We start from the raw sequence: 10919 nt of genomic DNA, 5'->3' as shown, positions 1-10919 counted from the left end.
GCAGAACTCCTTCGGCAGCCGGCCATCTCTCGTTGCGTCGTTGCGTCGTGTCACAAGCCACAGCCTGGAGCTGACTTTGCAAATCATGTTCTAATCCAGACCTTAGTTCTAACTGGAGGTCAGGCTAGTTTTTCACTTAAAAGACTAACCCGGATTTGCTAAAACTGCAAACAGGAATGTGTTGGATTTTTGTGTGGGAATTAGGTAGGCCTCTTGCCCCATAGAAATTGGTGATTCACCTTCAGGAGACATTCATGAAGGAAGCCCACTTACAGGTAGTCCTCAACTTATAACGATTCGCTTAGTGGCCGTTCAAAGTTTCAACAGTACTGGGGGGAAAAAGTGACTTATGGCCGTTTTTCACACGACCGTTGCAGCATCCCCATGGTCACGTGATCAAAATTCAGACAGTTGGCAACTGACTCGTATTTATGACAGTCGCAGTGTCCCGGGGGTCATGTGATCTCCTTTTGCAACCTTCTGACTAGCAAAGTCAATGAGGAAGCCGGATTCACTTAACAGCCGTGTTTCTAATTTAGCGATTCACTTAACAACTATAGCAAGAAAGATCGTAAAATGGAGCGTTTAACAACTGCTTTGCTTAGCAGCAGAAATTTGGGGCTCAGATATGGTCGTAAGAATTTGAATTCAGAAGGTTTTCACTTGAAAACAGATGTATTTCTTAATTATTTGTTAAATATTTTGAAGGTCACATGTCTCCCAGAAGATGCTTGGGATAGCAAACCAGAATTCACAATACAATTTAAATTAAAAACTACAGGTAGTCCTTGATTTACGACCACAATTGAGCCCCAAATTTCCTTTGCTAAGCACGGCAGTTGTTAAACGGCCCATTTTATGACCGTTTTTTCCACAGCCGTTAAGTGAATCACTGCAGTTGTTAAATGAATTATTTGTTAAGCAAATCCACTTCCCCCTTGACTTTGTGTCAAGGTATTGATTAAACAGCCAACAGCTTATGTAACGTAAAATGTAAGATATAATGTAATGGTGGGAATGACCCAGCAGGGTCTGTGTCTCTTTATGAACCTTGTATAAAGGGAAGGCTCTGCTGATGTGTTCTCTCGCATCCGTTTCCTGCTGTAATTGTGGTTTGTTGGCTCCTGCTGTATTAACACGTGTATGTATATTGTTCCTGGTGTTTGATATTGTAGATAGTGTAAGATAAATCACCATTTAATACAAACCATTGTTTACTGTGTTCACTCCGGGGTTACCTCAGCGCAATAAAACTGTGCACACTTTGACAGAATGTCTCAAAAGGTGACCACATGACCCTGGGATACTGTGACCGTCATAAATATGAGTCAGTTGCCAAGCATGTGGAACGTTGACCACGTGGCCATGGGAAATGCTGCAAGGGCCGTGAAAAAAGCATCGTAAGTCACCTTGGCGACGTAACTAAGGTCCCTAAACGAATATTTGTAAGTTGAAGACTACCTGTATTGAAATGAAGAAACAGGATTGAGACATAATAGTCATTCCATACTAAGGTTTTGGTTTTTTTAAAATGCTCAAATGATGGTTGAGGTTGGAGACAACTTGGAATACTTCTGATAAGATTGGAACAGCCTGCTTCGAATTCATAATAGTTTGACACAGGTAGTCCTCGAGTTACAACCACAACTGAGTCCAAAATTCCAGTTGCTAAGTGAAATATTTGTTAAGTGAGTTTTGCTCCATTTTACAACTTTTCTTGCCACAGCGGTTAAGTGAATCATTGCCTTTGTTAAGTTGGAGTTAAGTGAATCTGTTAAATGAATCGTTAACTTAATTGTTGTTAAGCAAATCGGTCTTCTGCATTGACTTTGCTTGTCAGAAGGTCGCAAAAGGGGATCACCTGAGCCCGGAACACTGCGACTGTCATATATATGAAGCAGTTGCCAAGCATCTGAAATTCTGATCACGTGACCATGGGGATGCTGCAACCGTCGTGTGAAAAATGGTCACAAGTCACTTTTTTCAGTGCCGTTGTAACTTTGGTCGCTAAATGAACTGTTATAAGTTGAGGACGGCCTGTATCAGGCCTGAGTAGATCAGACTCCCGTTGATCTGTTTGAAGGCCAAAATATTGGCTTTGTTGCCCAGCAACACAACATCTCCTCATCCCTCCTCAGGTGGCTTCCCCACATTAACAACAAAAAATGTCAGCCCAAAATCCCTCTCAGTCTTTTGTGTTCTTCACTTTTGGCATCTGTACACAAAATATCCCGCCAAAAAACCCAGTGATTTTCATTTAAGTTTGGGAAGGCTACTTAAAATCTGCAAATGTTGTCTTGTCTCTTACATGTAGTCTTCAACTTACCACCACTTAGTGACCTTTCAAAGTTACAACGGCGCTGAAAAAAAAGTGGTTTACAGCCAGGGCTCACATTGATGACCATCCCCATGGTGACATGATCAGAATTCATGCAGTTGATGTGTATTTAGTTGCAGCATTGTATCCTCTCCGTTTGTGCTATTCCCGGTTGGGCTCCAGCAAGCAAAGCCAGTAGGGGGATTTGGATTCGCTTAATGACCAGGTAATTCACTTAATGACTGCAGTGATTTGCTTCAAAATTGAATCGCTGTAGTTGTTCAGTGAATCCAAAAAGGTCGTAAAATTGGGCCTCTAACTTATCAACTGCCTTATTTAGCGACAGAAATTCGGGTTCCAATTGTAGTCTTAAGTTGAGGACTACCTGACCTGGTTATTGCACTTTATTAGCAAATAAGCTATGGTTAAACACCTGAATACAGAGGTAGGCAACCAACAGGATGTTGTGTGTGTGTGTGTGTGTGTTATTTACACTCAGTTGTGTAATTTACCAGCCCTGCCCAAAACAGATTTCACCTCCATCTTTTCCAGCAATGTTTCTATCATTGGTTTAGCTCCTGGAGGTTAAAAATCAGAGTTATAAAGGAAGTTAAAAATCAGATTCCTGTAGCCGCTGAGGAGAAATTTTTTTCCTCCAACATGGCTTCATGTTTGAACCAAGCCATGATCCAGATCCTGGGGAAACATTGCATGTTTCATGGGTGTTTTTAGCTTGCTGGATCAAAGGGAAAGATGGAGATAACCTCACACTGATTCTGAGGCTGTATTCCTGTTGGATTCTGTAACAATATGGAAATAATTTCCATTGTTTAGCTTCTCAACTTCCCATCTAATCAATAGCCAGAAATTCTCAGGTGGTCCTCTATCAAAGTACAGGTCATCCTTGACTTACGACCACAGTGGAACCCAACATTTCTGTTGCTAAATGAGACATTTCTTAAGTGAGTTTTGCCCTATAAAAAAGCCATTTTATGACCTTTTTTTGCCATGATTGTTAAGTGAATCACTGTAGTTCTTCAATTAGTGAACGGTTGTTGAGTGAATCTGGCTTTTCCCCCTGGACTTTGCTTGTCAGAAGGTCGCAAAAGGGGATCACGTGACCCCAGAACACCGCAACGGACATAAATACGAGTCAGTTGCCAAGCATTTGACTTTGGATCAGGGGACCAAGGGGATGCTGTAATGGTTCTAAGTGTGAAAAACAGTCATAAGTCACATTTTTCAGTGCCGTTGTAACTTGGAATGGTCACTAAACAAACTGTTGTAAGTAGAGGACTGTCTGTACTAACCAAGGTAGCCCTGCTAAGTTTTGAGATCAGCAAAGGTCAAGTTGATCAGACTTTCTCAACCATGTCAACTTGAAGATGGGTGGACTTCAACTCCCAGAATTCCCCAGCCAGCACTGAGTTAAATAATGTTTTTGAAATCTTTTCTACTAAATGAGATTGTTGCTTTTCACCGTGGTGACCCCACCAGCCTATCCTTCCATCAGTTATACCTATATTTATTTTTGATTGCCAGTGGATTACAGAATGAAATGCGGCATTACCAGCGGCAGCGAAACTAAATTATTTTCCAACGAAATACGTAGCATCTTGCAATTTATTCATCCTCGCGGAGGCTGGTCCAACTATGTTCTTGGCGTTTGCTTTGCTTTGCTTTGCTTTTCCCTTGCATGTCGTGTCACGTTGAAGCACTTCAAGCCAACGTTTGCAATCCAGGCGTAAGAATTCTCCTTCTCAGTTATTCAACTCATACTTAGTTGGGAAGAATCCAGACCGCGCTTTGTTTTTATTTTTCTGCCTTCGAGTCAGTTTTGACTCGTGGCGAAAACTGTCCTTGCAGTTTTCTTCGCAAGATTTTTCAGAAGTGCTTTGCCATTGCTTCCTTCCTTTGGCCGAGATAGAGTGACCGGCCCAAGGCTTTCATGCCTAAGGCAGGATTAAAACTCACCATCTCCTGGTGATTTGGTTTAAAGTTATCTAACTGGCTTTCATGCCTAAGGCGGGACTAGAACTCACAATCGCCTGTTGATTGTCCCAAAGTTATCTAGCTGGCTTTCGTGCCTGAGATAAGACTAGAACTCACAATTGCCTGTGGATTGGCCCAAAGTAATTCAGCTGGCTTTCATGCCTAAAGTGGAACTAGAACTCACAGTCTTCTGATAATTGGCCCAAAGTCACGCAATAAGCTCTCATTCTTAAGACAGAACTAAAACACACCATCTCCTGGTGATTGGTTTAAAGTTATCCAACTGGCTTTCATGCCTAAAACGAGACTAGAACTCGCTATCTCCTGGTGATTGGCCCAAAGTCCACCAGCCAGCTTTCATGCCTAACTAGAACTCACTGTCTCCTAGTTTCTAGCAGCTAGCCTGATGCCCTTATTGCTACAATACCGTATTTTGCGGCGTATAAGATGACTTTTTAACCCATGAAAATCTTCTCAAAAGTCGGGGGTCGTCTTGTACGCCCAGTCGTCTTATACGCTGGAAAATACGGTAAACAGAATTATTAGCCTTGGAAATTTCCTTACGGCTGTAGAATTTCCACATTTTAAGTGGTGATTTTCCGGTACTTAAATATGTCACACTTTTTTAACAAGGTAAAGAGGCCTTCCGATTGAGCTGGAGAGGACACCTATGGAGTTTTCCAGTGTTGTGGAAGTGCCTGATTTCCTTAGAAAGGTTTTTTTTAATTTCCAGGTTTTACCAACAGGTAGTTCTTAACTTCCCATGGCTTAGCTACTCAGAGAGCTGAATTAATTCTTACAGGTAATCCTCCAGTTACGACCACAACTGAGCCCAATATTTCTGTCATTAAGCGAGACAGATGTTAAGTGAGATTTGACCTATTTTGCAACTTTTCTCGCCACTGTTGTTAAGTGAATCACTGCAGCTGTTAAGTTAGTAATGGTGGTGAAGTGAATCTGGCTTCCCCCATTGACTTTGCTTGTCGGGGGGGGGGTCACAAAAGGGGATCATGTGATCCCGGGACACTGGAACCGTCATAGGTACATGCCAGTTTCCAAGCGTCTGAATTTTGATCATGACCCCAGGGAGGCTGCAATGGTCTTAATGTGAAAAATGGTCATAAAACGCTTTTTTTAAATGCCATTGTAACTTTGGTCATTAAACAAATGGTTGTTAAGCCGAGGACTACCTGTATTTATTTTTTTCAGAATATGCTAATTTACACAACTATTCTTGAGGCTCCAAGAGCAATGGAGCCTTTTGTCTTTCATCCTGGTGCCTTGAAGGAGGCGGTGGTCTCCTTGAGGACCACTCGGAGGCTTCAGCTGGTGCAGAATGCGGCCGCGCGAGTTGTGATGGGGGTTTCCCGATATTCCCATGTAACACCTCTACTCCGCGAGCTGCATTGGCTTCCGGTTGCCCTCCGGGTGAGATTCAAGGTGCTGGAGATGACCTATAAAGCCCTACATGGCTTGGGTCCGGGATATCTGAGGGAACACCTGCTGCCGGCATCAAGTTCCCTTCGTCCAGTGCGCTCCCACAGGGAGGGTCTTCTCAGGGTGCCACCGGTAAGAGATTGCCGGCGGGTAACACCCAGGGATAGGGCCTTCTCAGTGGGGGCGCCTGCCCTGTGGAACCAGCTGCCAGTGGAGCTGAGGACTGCCCCCGACCTCCGTTCATTCCGCCGGGGCCTGAAGACCTGGCTCTTCGAGCTCTCTGGCCCAGGCTGAGGATTAATCTTATTTTAACTGGGGTTTTATTTATGCAGGGACAAATATAATTTTTTAAAAAATTTGTTTTTAACTTTGTATCTTGGTTTTTTAATCACCCTGTAAACCGCCCTGAGTCCTTCGGGAAAGGGCGGTATATAAATGTAATAAAATAAATAAATAAATAAATAAATCCTTTGCCAAAACTTGGGAAATCCCGACAGGCAAATACCTCAGACAGGTTTAATTTGCCACTGACCGGCAAATTATGTTGCTTCTGTAACAGCATTCCAACATCAAATAAAATTGTAATTCAACTTTGCAAGTGGTTGAAGCCTTTTAGCTAACTCTGAAATCTCAGAATCACAAAGTTGAATTATCACAAGATTTAATAATTACACCTGGTTCCAAGAAGTCTTTTTATTACTGGCACATGTGGAGTGCCTGCTTAAATGCTTTGGTTTAGCAAATGTCTATGGAGGTTCTCCGTCATCCAGGTCATGGTTGTCCCAAAGGTGCTTTTTCAGGAGGCAACTGGACTTCCTTGTTTTTCTTTGAAGTCGTTTCGCTTCTCATCCAAGAAGTTTCTTCAGCTCTGACTAGATGCAATCCTTCCATTCCCCACCATCTAGTCAGAGCTGAAGAAGCTTCTTGGATGAGAAGCGAAGCGTCTTCTAAGAAAACTGCTATCATGCCACCCCTTAGACCAGGGGTAGGCAACTTTGGCTCTTTTATGACTCGTGGACTTCAACTCCCAGAATTCCTGAGCCAGCATGACTCAGCTTGGAAACTCCCTTTTCCCTCAGCATGGCTGGCTCAGGAATTCTGAGAGTTGAAGTCCACGAGTCATAAAAGAGCCAAGGTTGCCTTCCCCTGCCCTAGACCTTATCTTCATTAAACTAGACATCCCCAATTCCAGCAACTGCTCCTTATATGTTTTAGCCTCCAGTCCCCTGATCATCCTTGTTGCTCTTCTCTGCACTCTTTCTAGAGTCTCAACATCTTTTTTATATCGTGGGGACCAAAACTGGATGCCATATTCCAAGTGTGGCCTTAACAAGGCCTTGTAAAGTGGTATTAACCCTTCAGGTGATCTTGATTCTATCCCTCTGCATTAACAGAGGGATAGAATCAAGATTTTTAGGGGTGTGCCTCGCCCCCAAACTAGGGCTTATTTTTGGGATAGGGCTTATATTAGGCCCACCCCCTCAAAATCAAGCTAGGGCTTATTGTTGGTGTAGGTAGGCCTTACTTTTGGGGATACAAAGTATAGTCAAAATAAAGTTAAACATTAAAAGCAGAATGATTTAGGATTAACATGTTTTAAATGCTTGATAAAATTACAGAATTGGGGGCTTTGCTAACCTCTGGGGGGCAGATGTTCCACAATGCAGGGGCAGAGGCAAAGAATTCCCTCTTCTCAGACCTTGCCAGTCGAAATTCTTTGACTGACGGGGTCCGCAGCATGCCTTCCCTGCCTGAACGAGTGGGATGGGTAATAATAATAATAATAATAATAATAATAATAATAATAATAATAATAATAATAATAATAATAATAATAAAAAGTTTTGCCCAGGTTCGCCTGGTGCGCCAGTTGCGGCCCTATCTGGACCGGGAGGCCTTATGTACGGTCACTCATGCGCTCGTGACCTCTCGCCTAGACTACTGTAACGCTCTCTACATGGGGCTTCCCTTGAAGACTACTCGGAGGCTCCAACTGGTACAGAATGCGGCCGCGAGAGTTGTCTTGGGAGTTTCCCGGTACTCCCATGTTACACCTTTGCTCCGTGAGCTGCATTGGTTACCAGTTGTCTTCCGGGTAAGGTTCAAGGTTTTGGTTATGATCTTTAAGTCCCTACATGGCATGGGTCCGCGATACCTCGAGGACCACCTGCTGCCGGCGTCGACTCCCCTCCGCCCTGTGCGCGCCCACAGAGAGGGCCTCCTCAGGGTGCCTCCTGTCAAGGAATGTCGACTGGTGGCCCCCAGGGGGAGGGCCTTCTCTGTGGGTGCTCCGGCATTATGGAACCAACTGCCGGCTGAGCTCCGGACGGCATCAGACCTCCGATCCTTCCGTCGCGGGTTGAAGACCCATTTATTTGAACTAGCGGGTCTGGCCTGATGGGGGTATATGGGTTTTTATAGGCTTGTTTATTATTCTTGTTTTAACTTGGGCATTGATTTAATTGTCTTTTAATTTTTGTATTGTCATTTTATATTTATGCCCTGTGAACCGCCCTGAGTCCCTTTGGGAGAAGGGCGGTATAGAAATCTCAATAAATTAAATTAAAATTAAATTTCCTTGGAGGTCATCTAGTCTAACCCCTTGCTCAGGCAGAAAACCCTATACCATTTCAGACAAATGGCTGCCCAGTCTCTTCTTAAAAACTTCCAGTGTTGGAGCATTCACCACTTCTGGAGGCAGGTAGTTCCACTGGTGAATTATTCCCACTGTCAGGAAATTCCTCCTTAGTTCTAGACTGCTTCTCTTCTTGATGAGTTTCCATCCATTGCTTCTTGTCCTGCCTTCAGGCACTTTGGAGAATAGCTTGACTCCCTCTTCTTTGGGGCAGCCCCTCAGATACTGGAAGACTGCTATCCTGTCCCTCCTCGTCCTTCTCTTCATTAAACTAGACATATCCAATTCCAGCAACCGTTCATTATATGTTTTAGCCTCCAGCCCCCCAATCATCTTCGTTGCTCTTCTCTGCACTCTTTCTAGAGTCTCAACATCTTTTTTACATCGTGGTGACCAAAACTGGATGCAGGATTCCAAGGGTGGCCTTACCAAGGCTTTGTAAAGTGGTATTAATACTTCACGTGTGATGGGGCGAAGTGGTTCCATAGATAGCCTGGCCCTATGCTATGTAGGGTTTTAAGGAATGAAGGAGAAAACTTCCTGACAGTGACGGCAATTGACCAGTGGAACAGAAGTTGCTTCCAGAAATTGTGGGCGCTCCATCACCGGAGCTCTTTAAGAAGAGAACTGGACAATCACCTGTCTGAGATGGTATAGGTTCTCCTTCTTGAGCAGGGGGGTGGACTAGAAGACCTCCAAAGGTCCCTTCCAACTCTATCCTATTGTAAAGCGCCTGCTCTCCACCTCCGTCTCATTTCTCTGCCTCTGTGCAGCTGGAGAGCTTGCCCCACCCACCACTGCAGATTTTATTTATTTTTATTTATTTTAATTCTATTTATATCCTGCCCTTATCCAGACTCACTTGCTTCCCAAAACATTTTTCTAGTGCAGTCTCGCAAACTACCTCCAGATTGACACCTCCCTCTAAGAACAATGCTAGAAATAAGTTAATAAAAAGGTGTTTTTTCCCCCCAAATGCCTGATTTTTGGCTAGGTAGGTGCACTTTCAGACCAAACACTAGATGGCAGCCTGCTACTATTTTTATTTATCTATCTGCCTTAAGTTAAGACTGCTATTTGTCAGATTTCCATTCAAAATGTTTAAAAATATAAAAAAAACGAGGTAGCAGCCCCAGTGCCTTTTTTTTTGTAAGAGAAAAGGTGCCGGAACTCACATCTTGTTAATCTTTTATTTTTAAAAATATATATATTCAGTTCTTAACCTAAATTTAATTTATTGCATTTAAGGCACATGTTCATAGTAAATTTTACACTAAAAAGTAAAAAATGATTTTCAATTCACCAACGATTTTTTAAAATAAAGAAATTATTTACATTTTGCGCATAGTCAATCACTGTACACACACCCACACGTCAGTTGTGTAACAAAACACAACGGCCACAGCGTGCAACCACACAACCAATCACAATCTGAGCAGTGCCAAGCAGCACATCACAACCAGCGCGAAGAACACATGCATCGGACTCGACACACAAGCAGCCCCCATGCACCGTTTTAATGATTTTGCCACCAACCTGCTACGGTAGACAGGGCGATTCAAGTCCACGTGGATCAAACATCAAATTTTCAAAAGTTACTTTTAAAACTTGGAAATCCGTTGGAAAAAGGTGCCGGAACTCTGTTGTATGACAAAAAAAGCACTGGGTAGCCCAGGGGTAGGCAACCTTGACTTTTATGACTTGTGGACTTCAACTCCCAGAATTCCTGAGCCAGCATGGGAAAACTATGGCCCCTTCATGACTTGTGGACTTCAACTCCCAGAATTCCTCAGCCAGCATGGGGAAACTATGGCCCCTTCATGACTTGTGGACTTCAACTCCCAGAATTCCTCAGCCAGCATGGGGAAACTATGGCCCCTTCATGACTTGTGGACTTCAACTCCCAGAATTCCTCAGCCAGCATGGGGAAACTATGGCCCCTTCATGACTTGTGGACTTCAACTCCCAGAATTCCTGGGCCAGCATGGGGAAACTATGGCCCCTTCATGACTTGTGGACTTCAACTCCCAGAATTCCTGGGCCAGCATGGGGGAACTATGGCCCCTTCATGACTTGTGGACTTCAACTCCCAGAATTCCTGGGCCAGCATGGGGAAACTATGGCCCCTTCATGACTTGTGGACTTCAACTCCCAGAATTCCTCAGCCAGCATGGGGAAACTATGGCCCCTTCATGACTTGTGGACTTCAACTCCCAGAATTCCTGGGCCAGCATGGGGGAACTATGGCCCCTTCATGACTTGTGGACTTCAACTCCCAGAATTCCTGGGCCAGCATGGGGAAACTATGGCCCCTTCATGACTTGTGGACTTCAACTCCCAGAATTCCTGGGCCAGCATGGGGAACTATGGCCCCTTCATGACTTGTGGACTTCAACTCCCAGAATTCCTGGGCCAGCATGGGGGAACTATGGCCCCTTCATGACTAGTGGACTTCAACTCCCAGAATTCCTGAGCCAGCATGGGGGAAATATGGCCCCTTCATGACTCGTGGACTTCAACTCCCAGAATTCCTGAGCC

This window comes from Vipera ursinii (genome assembly GCF_947247035.1).
Source record: "Vipera ursinii genome assembly, chromosome: 4".
NCBI classification, from domain to species: domain Eukaryota; kingdom Metazoa; phylum Chordata; class Lepidosauria; order Squamata; family Viperidae; genus Vipera; species Vipera ursinii.
This window is presented reverse-complemented; position numbering follows the sequence as displayed.